Raw genomic sequence first — 13037 nt, 5'->3', positions numbered from 1 at the left:
TACACATATATCCCCATATCTCCTCCCTCTTGCATCTCCCTCCCACCCTCCCTATCCCATCCCTCGAGGTGGTCACAAAGCACCAAGCTGATCTCCCTCTGCTATGCGGCTGCTTCCCACTAGCTATCTACTTTGCATTTGGTGGTATATATAATTCCATGCACTCTCTCACTTTGTCCCAGTTTACCCTTCCCCCTACCCATATCCTCAAGTCCATTCTCTAGTAGGTCTGTGTCTTTATCCCCGTCTTACCCCTAGGTTCTTCATGACATTTTTTTTTCTTAGATTCCATATATATGTGTTAGCATACGGTATTTGTCTTTCTCTTTCTGACCTACTTCACTCTGTATGACAGACTCTGGGTCCATCCACCTCACTACAGATAACTCAATTTCATTTCTTGTTATGGCTGAGTAATATTCCATTGTATATATGTGCCACATCTTCTTTATCCATTCATCCGATGATGGACACTTAGGTTGTTTCCATCTCGTGGCTATTGTAAATAGAGCTGCAATGAACATTTTGGTACATGACTCTTTTTGAATTATGGTTTTCTCAGGGTATATGCCCAGTAGTGGGATTGCTGGGTCATATGGTAGTTCTATTTTTAGTTTTTTAAGGAACCTCCAAACTGTTCTCCATAGTGGCTGTATCAATTTACTGTTCTCCATAGTGGCTGTATCAATTTACATTCCCACCAACAGTGTAAGAGGGTTCACTTTTCTCCACACCCTCTCCAGCATTTATTGTTTGTAGATTTTTTGATGATGGCCATTCTGAGTGGTGTGAGGTGATACCTCATTGTAGTTTTGATTTGCATTTCTCTAATGATTAGTGATGTTGAGCATTCTTTCATGTTTTTGTTGGCCGTCTGTATATCTTCTTTGGAGAAATGTCTATTTAGGCCTTCTGCTGATTTTTGGATTGGGTTGTTTGTTTTTTTGATATTGAGCTGCATGAGCTGCTTGTAAATTTTGGAGATTAATCCTTTGTCAGTTGCTTCATTTACAAGTATTTTCTCCCATTCTGAGGGTTGTCTTTTGGTCTTGTTTATGGCTTCCTTTGCTGTGCAAAAGCTTTTAAGTGTCATTAGGTCCCATTTGTTTATTTTTGTTTTTATTTCCATTTCTGTAGGAGGTGGGTCAAAAAGGATCTTGCTGTGATTTATGTCATGGAGTGTTCTGCCTATGTTTTCCTCTAAGAGTTTGATAGTGTCTGGCCTTACATTTAGGTCTTGAATCCATTTTGAGTTTATTTTTGTGTATGGTGTTAGGGAGTGTTCTAATTTCATCCTTTTACATGTAGCTGTCCAGTTTTCCCAACACCACTTATTGAAGAGGCTGTCTTTTCTCCATTGTGTACTCTTGCCTCCTTTATCAAAGATAAGGTGACCATATGTGCATGGGTTCATCTATGGGCTTTTTATCCTGTTCCATTGATCTATGTTTCTGTTTTTGTGCCAGTACCATACTGTCTTGATTACTGTAGCTTTGTGGTATAGTCTGAAGTCAGGGAGGCTGATGCCTCCAGCTCTGGTTTTCTTTCTCAAGATTGCTTTGGCCATTCAGACTCATTCTACGAGGCCACCATCACCCTGATACCAAACCCAGACAAAGATGTCACAAAGAAAAAAAACTACCAGCCAGTATCAGTGATGAACATAGATGCAAAATTCCTCAACAAAATATTAGCAAACAGAATCCAAGAGCACGTTAAAAGGATCATACACCATGATCAAGTGGGGTTAATCCCAGGAATGCAAGGATTCTTCAGTATATGCAAATCAGTCAATGTGATACACCATATTAACAAACTGAAGGACAAAAACCATATATCATCTCAATAGATGCAGAAAAAGCTTTTGACAAAATTTAACACCCATTTATGATAAAAACGCTCCAGAAAGTGGGCATAGAGGGAACTGACCTCAACATAATAAAGGCCATATATGACAAACCCACAGCCAACATCGTTCTCAATGGTGAAAAGCTGAAACCATTTCCACTAAGATCAGGAGCAAGACAAGGTTGCCCACTCTCACCACTATTATTCAACATACTTTTGGAAGTTTTAGCCACAGCAATCAGAGAAGAGAAAGAAATAAAAGGACTCCAAATCGGAAAAGAAGAAATATAGGTGTCACTGTTTGCAGATGACATGATACTATACATACAGAATCCTAAAGATGCTACCAGAAAACTACTAGAGCTAATCAATAAATTTGGTAAGACAGCAGGATACAAAATTAATGCACAGAAATCTCTTGCATTCCTATACACTAAAGATGAAAAATCAGAAAGAGAAATTAAGGAAGCACTCCCATTTAACATTGCAACAAAAAGAATAAAATACCTAGGAATAAACCTACCTAAGGAGACAAAAGACCTGTATGCAGAAAACTGTAAGGCACTGATGAAAGAAATTAAAGAAATTAAAGATGATACAAACAGATGGAGAGATATACCATGTTCTTGGATTGGAAGAATCAACATTGTGACAATGTCTATACTACCCAAAGCAATCTACAGATTCATGCAATCCCTATTAAACTACCAATGGCATTTTTCACAGAACTAGAACAAAAAATTTCACAATTTGTATGGAAACACAAAAGGTCATGCTTTACTTTTGAATCATTTGTACAAGGAAATTTCCCTCCCAGAAATAATTCTCCTTTTTTCCTGGACAATTATTTTTGTGTGTATTTTTCAATATTCCTTGTTTAGTACAAGATGCTAGAAAATAGAGACTGTCTTTTCTTAACCCAAATTTCTTAAAAAACACAAGTACCACAGCTAACACAAGAAGAAATCTGAAAAACTGTGTGTCTATTAAAGAAATTGTATTTGTAACCAAAATCCTTCCTAGGAAGAAAGAATGAAAGCTTGGAAGACTTCATAGGTGAATTCTATCAGGTATTTAAGGAAGAAATAATAGCAATTCTGCCCAATTCTCCTTTGGAAAATAGAGGAGAAGGGGACTGTTCCCAAGTTTTTTTTTTTTTTTAATAAGAACAGCATAACAACCCAGGTATTAAAATTTGGAAAGGACATTACAAGAAAAAGAAATGACAGACTAAAATCCCTCAGGAACACAGAGACAATAATCTTCAACAATTATCAGTAAATCTAGGAATATATTAAAAATGGATTTATTCCTGGAATGCAAGACTGGATCAACATTAGAAAAATCAAATACTAAAAGTCACAAAATCAGCAGAATAAAGAAGAAAAATATGATCATCCCAATAGATTCAGAAAAAAAATGGACAAAATTCAAAATCCATTCATGATAATAATTCTTAGCAACTCAATATAGAAGGAAAATTTCTCAGTTTTATAAAGGGTATTAGGGAAAACCTACAATTAACATACTTCATGATGAAATAAAATCCCTGAAGTGTTTGGGAAAAAATGCTGTTACAAATAATTCAAAGTGTATTTCCAAAGCTGGATGGAAATTAGATAAGCAGAGCTAAAGAAATTGATCAATTAAGTTAAAATAATTAATGCATACCTGGACAAATATTTCCATATTTAAGGAAGACAATGTTCTGCATATGTTTAGGCAAAATAAGTAAGGAAACTACAGCTGGCCTCAGACTTCTCCTCTAAAACACTTACATTCAGAAGGCAGTAAAGAAACTGCCTAGAGAGTTTCATCAAAGGAGTTGAATCGGCATTAAATAAGGCATTCTTTCTGTTCAAGGTTAGGGGAAGAGAGAATATTTTTTGAAATATGTCATGCTTGTGAATGGTGCCAGTATAAGAATAAGAATTGCTTTAAAAAAGAACAGTAGAGCAATTTAATGTAGAAAGGATATCTTGGCTTGATTTGGGGCTTGAGTTTACATTAGAAAATATTTACTTATAACTAAATCTGGATAGGAGTGTCATTTATATAGAATTACCATATTTGCAAGCATAAAGGTCATTTTTGCATAATAACTGCACTTAAGCTTTAGCATCAGACACTTGTCATTTAGATATGGCTCCTGTGTGGATTTGCTGAATTACTTCTATCTTTTTACTTGGGTACCAAAAATAAGCATATCAGCTGCGGGTAGTTTTGATGAGGGTTGTATTCTCAGCAAGCGTATGTATGCATTTCTTCCAAAAAATGATTCATCATTTTGTTGACTTGAAAAGACCCACATTGTTTATTCCAGTTATTTAAACTCATGACAATATAGCTAACTAGTTTCTCCCTACTGGTCTCTTATTCTCGAACATCCCTCAGACATCCCTCCTATTCTCTAACATGGCCTTCAGAAGCCTTCAGTGATACCTCATCAGGAAACTATACTCAATATCCTGTGATAAACCATAATGGAAAAGAATATGTAAAAGAATATGTGTGTGTGTGTGTGTGTGTGTGTGTGTGTGTATATATATATATATACACACACATATATGTAACTGAGTCACTTTCCTGTGCAGCAGAAACTAAACACAACATTGTAAGTCAACTATACTTCAATAAAATAAAATTTTAAAATATTGGTAATGGCACCTCATCTCTCATTTGTATAATATGTATTTTTATAACATAGACAAAACACGAGTTCTTTTAGGAAAATTTATGAAATATCAAAAATGTAGAAAAACGAGCAAACTTAAAAACATATAGCCTAGCATCCAGAAAAGAACAAAATTTTGCATTAGGCCTTTCCTAATTGCCTGCTTTATCCTCAACCTTCACCCCACATGAATAGGTGAATCTCTTTTCCTGTGTTCCTAAAACATCACTTGTGGGGTTTTGCCAAACCACTTGTCACACGGTACTGCCATTGTCCTTTCTGTTTACTCATGATTCTGCCCCATGAGATGGTTTTTATAAAAAGTGGATTCCTTACTTACCTCTCTATCTTTAGCATCTCGCACTGCTTCTGAAGTGGAGTGGACACTCCAGTTCCCATATCTCCTTTCTTATTCATTGCCTCAGCAAACATTTCCTGTCTGCACTTCTTCCAAGGAAGAGTGAAATGTAATCAGAGTTCATTTAAGGCAAAGTTATCAGACCTGTCTCTGTGGAAGGCCCCGGCATTGCTGAGTAGACTGATGGAGGGACTTTGTGGCTGGTCAGCTCACTCTTCTGCAAGCCTTTTTCCAGCCCCAAAAGGAGTCAGGTACTTGACATTCTAGCCTGATGCTGAGATTTTTTAAAAAATCCATGTAAGGAAGGATTCTGCTCCTGGAAGCAAAATCAGTGTTTTACAAAAATCCTCATTAAATGAAGCCAACTACTTCTGTTACTAACCAACAATATGCTTTGGGCTAGGCCATTTCCCATTGCTGGATCTCAGTTTTCTCATTTGTGAAAGAAAAAAGGTTGAAGTAAGCATCTTCTAATCCCCATTGAGCACTAACTCCCTATGATATAGGGCAAATAAATTGCCTGCACAATATATACATGATTACTTCTTTCATAGTTAGAGATATATGTTGTAATGAAAATTAACTTGCCTCTGTGTTATAGTTTCTCCCACCCTCCTTTTTAAATTCTCTGGAGTTTACAAATATGGCCAGAGCTACATTTCCTTTGTACCATCACAGAATCACTATAAAGTAAGATGGAGAGATTTTTAATCGATGCATGTTTCCATTTTCTCAGCAATTACACATGGAGCACCTACTATGTACCAGGCACTATATTAGACACTGTAATTATAAAGGTAATGGAAGGTCAAGGGAGTGAGCTCCATATAATAGATGCTGAAATCAGACGATTAGCTAGGACTGGAATCTATGAGTACCAAACCCGATCTCTTTTTTTAAGTCAGCCAACAAATTGAACCATTATTCCATGAAACTCTGAAGCCCCTCTCATTTCTTGGTCTTCTTTGGAAATCAAAATTAAAACAAAACAAAAAAACTGGGTATTTTTAAAGATGGTATTTAGCCAGAAATATATGTACTTGTCTTAAAATTGGCTTGGAAACTGGCTTTACTCCCCAGTTGCCAAAAGAGCCTCATAGCAGGAATGTGACCACAGCAAGAGAGATATTGAGTATGTGTGAGTGAAATTACTGGGGGGTTGGTGTGAAACAGCTGTTTGATTAAGGAGCCAAACTTTTAAGTAAAAAGTAGAATTAATGGGATAGTTAGCCTAGTAGAAAAGAAATGGAAAATGAAATATGTAGCAGGCTTGATTTTTCTTTTGTAAATACTGGAAAATGAATATGTTACATCTGGTGCAAGAACATCATACCAGTGCTGTCAGCAAGAGCGTGGATTCTGCCTGTCTTCTGCTCCAGGAAGAAAGAGGACAGGATTGAGTTTTGCCCCATCTTTTTTTTTCACCTCCACTTACTCTTTCTTGCCTTTTCATACCATTCCATCCTATCCTTTCTCTTCTATTCACATTTCATTTCATAAAATGAGCCTTGAGAACCTATTGTTCCCAGACCTTGTTGAGACATGTAGAACAGATATGGAATATTAAATTCGAAGAAGACCCTTCTTTCAAGAAGGTCATGATCTATAGGGGAGATAAGGCATACACATATGTGCAACCTGGATATAACTGAGGCTTCATGGCCCGGGCTTTGTTGACTATACCTACCAAAAAAATCTGGATCTAAAAAGTAGAAGTCAGTACAAATATTTTAAATAAATGTAACATCTAAAAAGTTATTATAATTAGTACAAGATTTCTTTCTTGAAAACTGGTGAGAGTGTATGCACTGGGATGAGGAAGGTTTATGCTCAGTACCCAGAAAAAAAAAAGTTCTCTAATTTTTCTAGTAAATCCCTCTCTCTCGCTCGCTCTCTCTCTCTCCAATCCTTTATGCTCCCTTCCTTAGCACTCTGCTCATTAATTTCTTATATTTTTCTTTCATTCTGGTTTTGGCGAATAGGAGCTATTTTCCCACTTACCAGCCATACCAAGTTGTTCTTGGATTCTTGGATCAGCAAACACCTTAAAACTCCAGCTCCCTATCTTTCCTTGCTTCTGAAGGAGTCAGTGATCTAGGACACGGCATTATTCTCTCTTTGCTTTTTCTGTGAGAATTTGCATATAATTCCCAATGAATAAAATGCTCTACCTTCTTATTTCTTCCTCCCTTTTATTATATTTCTGTTTCAATAGAAATCATAAAGGAAGAGATCATGAATGACAGCAGTTGCTAATGGTTCCTAGTGAAGATCACCTTGGAGATTAGAGCAGACCCTGAAAAGGGCAAGGGGATGATAGAAAGGGGAGTTTGTCAATGCTTACTTTTTATATTATGGAAACCTTATTGAATTCTATAGGGAACTGCTATTGGATAATATAACCTTGCATGTTATTTTCTGGGAATAGTCTTCACCACTGCAGAAAATCATATATGTGAGATATATGTGGAGAAAAAGAAAGAAGGAGAATCTTGACAGTATCCAAACTCATTACACATTACTACTCATTAGTAATGTGTACACATATCTACTCATCACACTCATTACAGTCCCTGACGCCCAACCATTCCTGTCCATCCATGCTGTGGAACAAATCCATTTCAACACAAAAAGTTTCCCATTTTTGCTAAAGAGAGTACACTATGGATTTCTGTCACTTTCAATTCAAAAGTTTTAAACTATTTTGAAATCTTATAACAATCCCGGTAGGATGGCATTTCATCCTAATTTTACAGAGGGTGAAATTGAGGCTGAGAGAAATGGAAAATTACAAATAGTTTGGAAAGATACATTCTGAGGATAGTGTGTGTGTATATATGTATATGATATGTGTAGAGTCTGTTCAAGTAAAATACATCTTTCTGTAGTCTGGGGTGTGTGTGTGTGGTGTGTGTGTGTGTGTGTGTGTGTGTGTGTGTGTGTGTGTGTGTGTCTGTGCATTTCTATATGATTGCATCTCTGTGTCCCTTTGTGTGTGTTTGTGTATGCATTTGATGTGTGTGTTTATGCATGTGTGATGAAAAGGTAAGAAAGAAAAATGAGAAGGAGAGGGAATGAGGGGAAACTTGTAACAGAAGAAATAAATGCAATGTGCAAAATAATGCAAATCTTGTGCTTGACAAAAAGAAAAAAAATCAAAAAAATCTGTAAGTCATTGTAAAGGTGTTAGTGATGTCCTTATTTTCCAAACCACTTGATCTTCCTATTATTTCTTTCTACCCATCTCAAGTACCCAGTAATCTGAAAAAATAGATGATAGACTCACTTCTCTCTGTCCCTGCTGAAAACTGAAGACAGCTCTCAACAAGACAGTAGTGGCAGCTCCTCCAAATTATTCTAAAAATACTGCCAGGGTATCAGCTTTTCCCTGAACTGCCTTGTTATCCTAATGCAATTATGTAACTTTCTAATCTTTCTGTCAGTGCAGTAGTCAGGGGGCAGGAGAAAAGAAAATACTGCAAACCGGAAGGACTGAACATCTAAAGTGGAGGTGACTGATTAACCACTGCTTCTGCATTAATATCAATCTATTAGCTACTGGCATTTGAACCAATAACTTCTTAAGGTTCCCAGGCTGGTCAACAGTTTTATATTCAACAAATTCCCTTTAACACCCACAAATGTTACAACCTACCTAAGCCAGCTTTCTCTCCCCTTATTCCCTGCTCTAATCATCCTAAATGTATCCAGGGGCAGATGATGTAGCCACATATTCAGTGGGCACCTGAAGTCTGTCCAGGAAATGAGCAATGGACGGCATGACATGGAACCTACAAAGAGACACTTTCCCTGGCTTAATGCCATCCCTGTGTAGGAGGAATTGAACTGTTCATGGAAATCTGCCTATCGTTCTGTGTGGATACATTTTTTTCCATTAATGGAACTAAAAATTGAAGGCAAAACCACTTGAGGTATAAAATCACAGGACTTTAAAGCTGTAAGGGGCTGACAAAACACTATTGCTTTTGCTTCAATTTTACAGATGAGAGAAATGAGGGTCTCGGTAGTTAAGGGAGGTGGGGGTGGTATGCTGAAGATAACCTGGAGTACATTTACGCAGAAGGCTATCTGTAAGTGGTGGATTCAAAATCATTTTGACTTTTCTTTTTATCTGCATTTCTTAAATTTGCTAAAATGAGCATGCGTCACTTTCTAAATAAAAAGTATTGTTTCTTACGTAAGATGAGTTTTGGCATCAGCCAGATCTGAGTGTGAGTCCTAATTCTGCTGTTAAATGCTGGATGTCTTTGGCAGGTTATTTAACCTCTCTGATGCTCGGTATTATCTCCATTTTATAAATAAAAGCACTTGTATCAGTTTTGCAAGGGTGGTAGGAGGATTTGACAGAATAAAATACCAAGATAAATAGCACATGACTTAGCTCCCCTCTTCCCTAACTACTTTTATCAAGACACACACGACCCTTAAATATCCCTAGTGCTTACTCTCTCCCTCTAAAGACAGTGAAAGTGTCTTTTTGGGTTAAATAACACACTGTATGGTTTTCATGTCCTGTTTGGTCTTCCAATTCCCTCTTACAATCAGGGAGCTTATTCGAAATCCCCTGGACCACACAAGTTCAGGCAACACCTGAGAATGATGATGTTTCCATCAATAAGACAGAAATCCCCAGTTAAATTGGACTTGGTAATGGCATTGAAGGCCAGCAGAATCCTTTTGCTATTAAGAACTGTATCTTCCTCTGCACAGACGTGGGACATGGGGCCCAAGGCACAGGTCTTCTGGGACAGTTAGTGTGACATAAATAATAATAAGGATGATAATAAAAATAGCTACCATTTGAGACTCCCTGGCAGTCCAGTGGTTAAGGCTCTTTGCTCCCAATGCAGGGGGCATGGGTTCGATCCCTGGTCAGGGAACTAAGATCCTGCGTACCACATGGTGTGGGCTAAAAAATTTTTAAAAATTAAAAATAGGCAACATTTTTTCATCACTTAACATGTGTTAGATACTATTCAAAATACCTTAAAAATATCAGGGTGTTGAATGCTCCAAATGAGCCTCTGAAACAGTTACTATAATCTTTGATAAACTGAATGTTAGGGAGTAAAGTGAATAATTCAGTGTTACACAGCTATTAATTGTTGGATCTGGGAATGGGCCTGAGAGGCCAGACTCCAGATACTGTGCTCTTAACCACCATGTTTAACATTGACCTTGTTCACTATGATTGAAAGCGGGGACAAGAGTGGGGGCATAAGTCTGAACAGGACTTAAAACATGACAACAGTGAAAAAAGAATATGGATAATTAGAATGTAATGTTAATATGGAAGAAAAAATCAGAGGGACCCCATTCTCATCATTCATTCATTTATTCATTTTTTCACTTTGTAACTACTTACTTTTTAAAATAATTTTATTATTTATTTTTAAATTTTCGGCTGCATTTGGTCTTCATTGCTGCATGCAGGCTTTCTCTAGTGGCAGTGAGTGGGAACTACTCTTCCTTGCGGTGCGCAGGCTTCTAATTGCCATGGCTTCTCTTGTTGCGAAGCACAGGCTTTAGACGCAAGGGCTCAGTAGTTGTGGCTCGCTGGCTCTAGAGTGCATGAGCTTCAGTAGTTGTGGTGCACGGGCTTAGCTGCTCCGTGGCATGTGGGATCTTCCCGGACCAGGGCTTGAACCTGTGTCCCCTCTGCATTGGCAGGCAGATTCTTAACCACTGGGTCACCAGGGGAGTCCCTGTAACTACTTATTGAATGCCTCCTGGTCACCAGGCCTACATCTAAGAATTGGAGACATTATGAAAAATAAGACAAGTGCTGTAATAAGAGGGGCTGTAATAACCCCTTAGGGTTAACCCCTTAGGATTTTCTTGCTGGTGTCAGAAGAGAAATATCTAATATATTTAAACTAAAGTTCAAATAATATTTTACTTAATTTTCACAATGACCAAATGAAGTATACAGAGTTGTCCTCATTTTGTAGATGAAACTCTAAGGTGCTAAAAGATTTGCCAGTTGACTAGGCTGCAACTTTAAGAGCTGTGTTCTCAACTACTCATCTGTGCTGCCTCCTGGAGAACGTTAGAACAAGAACACCAAGGTCTGTGCACTGGCTTCATTACTGTCTGGTTTAGTGATGCTGGCGTTGCACCCTCTCCCTCTCATCCTTTTCTGTAACGTGGAGAAATAACGACCTACACCACACATACAGCACACAGTGGACTTTTCACTGGATTCCCACAGTAGCCCTTGTAAATTAACACTTGTACATCTCACTCTCATGAGAGCGCTTGCACTGTACATTGTCATCATCATGTCAAAGATGAGGAAACTGAAGCTCAGAGATCTTAATGGCCTGCCTGGTGTCACAGAGTCAGTGAGCAGGAGAGCCCAAATTCAAACCCTACCGGTGTGATTCCCACGCTCATCCTCTGCTTTGCATCTACTGTCACCATCATTTTTTTAATCCTTTTGTTTAATGCAGGAGCCCTGACATTTTTAACTAAAAGGAAAAAAAGAAAAGTTGTTCACTGGGTTGGTGTTTTTATACCAAAGCCATGCTTAATTAAGGAAAATGTGAGCCTGTGTGTTCACAGAGACAAATTGTAGAGGCAGGCTTGGATGGAAGTGCATTCGAGAATTAAGACTTAATTTGACTGTGTAATGGTCTGTGGATAGATTAGTGACCAAACATGCTCTGGGCTCCCTGTTCAAGTACTGTGTATCTTTTCTTTTTAACATCTACCTCCCTAGCCCAATGTGCTAATTACTTGGTAACACTTAGGTAATTCATAGGAATTTTTCTCAATAAACCCATTGAAAGATACTGTAAACAAAAAAAAGTTATAAAGTGTAAGTAAGTAAATAAAAGTTATCCTAAACTCTAGCACCAGAGCCACCATCCATCAGTGTGTTAGTGGCCATTTCTGGGTATATTTTCCCCTGCCAATATGCATGCAGAGACAAGATGGAGAACAGATTACTTTACAGAAACAGGATGCATACAACTTAATAACATTTTGGGGACTGACTTGAACATTGGTAGATCAGGATTCCAGTCTTAAATCTGGTTCTGATATCGGGATTCCAGTCTTAAAACTGGTTATTAATCGTTAATAGGCATCATTAACCTATTTAACAGCCTCATTAATTAACCTGTTAATTATTAATCGATAGTAAGGCACCTAAATTAGCATTTCTTATTATAAGTTTCATGGTTTATTAAAGGAAAGGCTCATTCTTTTGCCCAGAATTTATACTTTCTCATGCAATGTGAAGGAAAGGATGGAGCAGGAGGGGAAGGGTTTATATAATATCAGATCCTGAAGCAGAGGAGCTGAAATTTTTTGACAACTTCTAGCTCTAACGTTCTGTGCATCTGTGGCTTCATATTAATTCATTTATTGCCAAATCATTTATTATTATTTTAAATAAATTATTTATTTATTTATTTTTGGCTGCATTGGGTCTTCGTTGCTGCTTTCTCTAGTTGTGGCGAATGGGGGTTACTCTTCGTTGCAGTGCGCAAGCTTCTCATTGTGGCGGCTTCTCTTGTTGTGGAGCACATGCTCTAGGCACGTGGGCTTCAGTAGCTGTGGCACGCGGGCTCTAGAGCGTAGGCTCAGTAGTTGTGGCGCATGGGCTTAGTTGCTGTGTGGCAGGTGGGATCTTCCCAGACCAGGGCTCAAACCTGTGTCCCCTGCATTGGCAGGCGGATTCTTAACCACTGCGCCACCAGAGAAGTCCCAAAAGTCCTGGGCTTTTTAACAGGCTCCTATAATCTGTCACCTGGGGGAAAAGAAAAAAAAAAAGATGACAGTTTATTCTGTGAAAACTCGAAGGGCAGACAAGAGATTTACTTTTTATTTTTCCCTTTCCACAAATAGAATTGCTGCATTTAGGATTGGGAAAGTGCACGTGATTTGAAAGTCCTATGAATAAAAAAAACAAAAAACAAAGAAAAACCCTGAAGCTTCACTTAATTATTGTATTCTCTTCCCTTTGAGGTGCGGAACTAATGGATTAAGATTGACGTTGAAAAATATATAGATCCTGTTGCTCAAGATTCTATAGTCACCTGGAAAGTTCTCTATATTGACTCAGTTAGGCTTATCTATATCACCTAAACTGAATCACTTTAAAATACAGCCTCATGTCTGAAAATAATA

The 13037-nt window shown here is 37.8% G+C and overlaps 1 long non-coding RNA gene and 1 pseudogene across 1 annotated transcript in view; one reads left to right on the top strand and one right to left on the bottom strand.

The window, feature by feature from the left end:
* LOC101339495 (AP-3 complex subunit beta-2-like) overlaps positions 1-4939 on the bottom strand; it is a 53363-nt pseudogene extending 48424 nt beyond the window's left edge.
* LOC141277130 (uncharacterized) overlaps positions 1-13037 on the top strand; it is a 105793-nt gene that overhangs the window by 81401 nt on the left and 11355 nt on the right. The window lies entirely within an intron of this gene.

The sequence above is a fragment of the Tursiops truncatus genome, chromosome 19, assembly GCF_011762595.2.
Source record: "Tursiops truncatus isolate mTurTru1 chromosome 19, mTurTru1.mat.Y, whole genome shotgun sequence".
Classification (NCBI taxonomy): domain Eukaryota; kingdom Metazoa; phylum Chordata; class Mammalia; order Artiodactyla; family Delphinidae; genus Tursiops; species Tursiops truncatus.
This window is presented reverse-complemented; position numbering and strand designations above follow the sequence as displayed.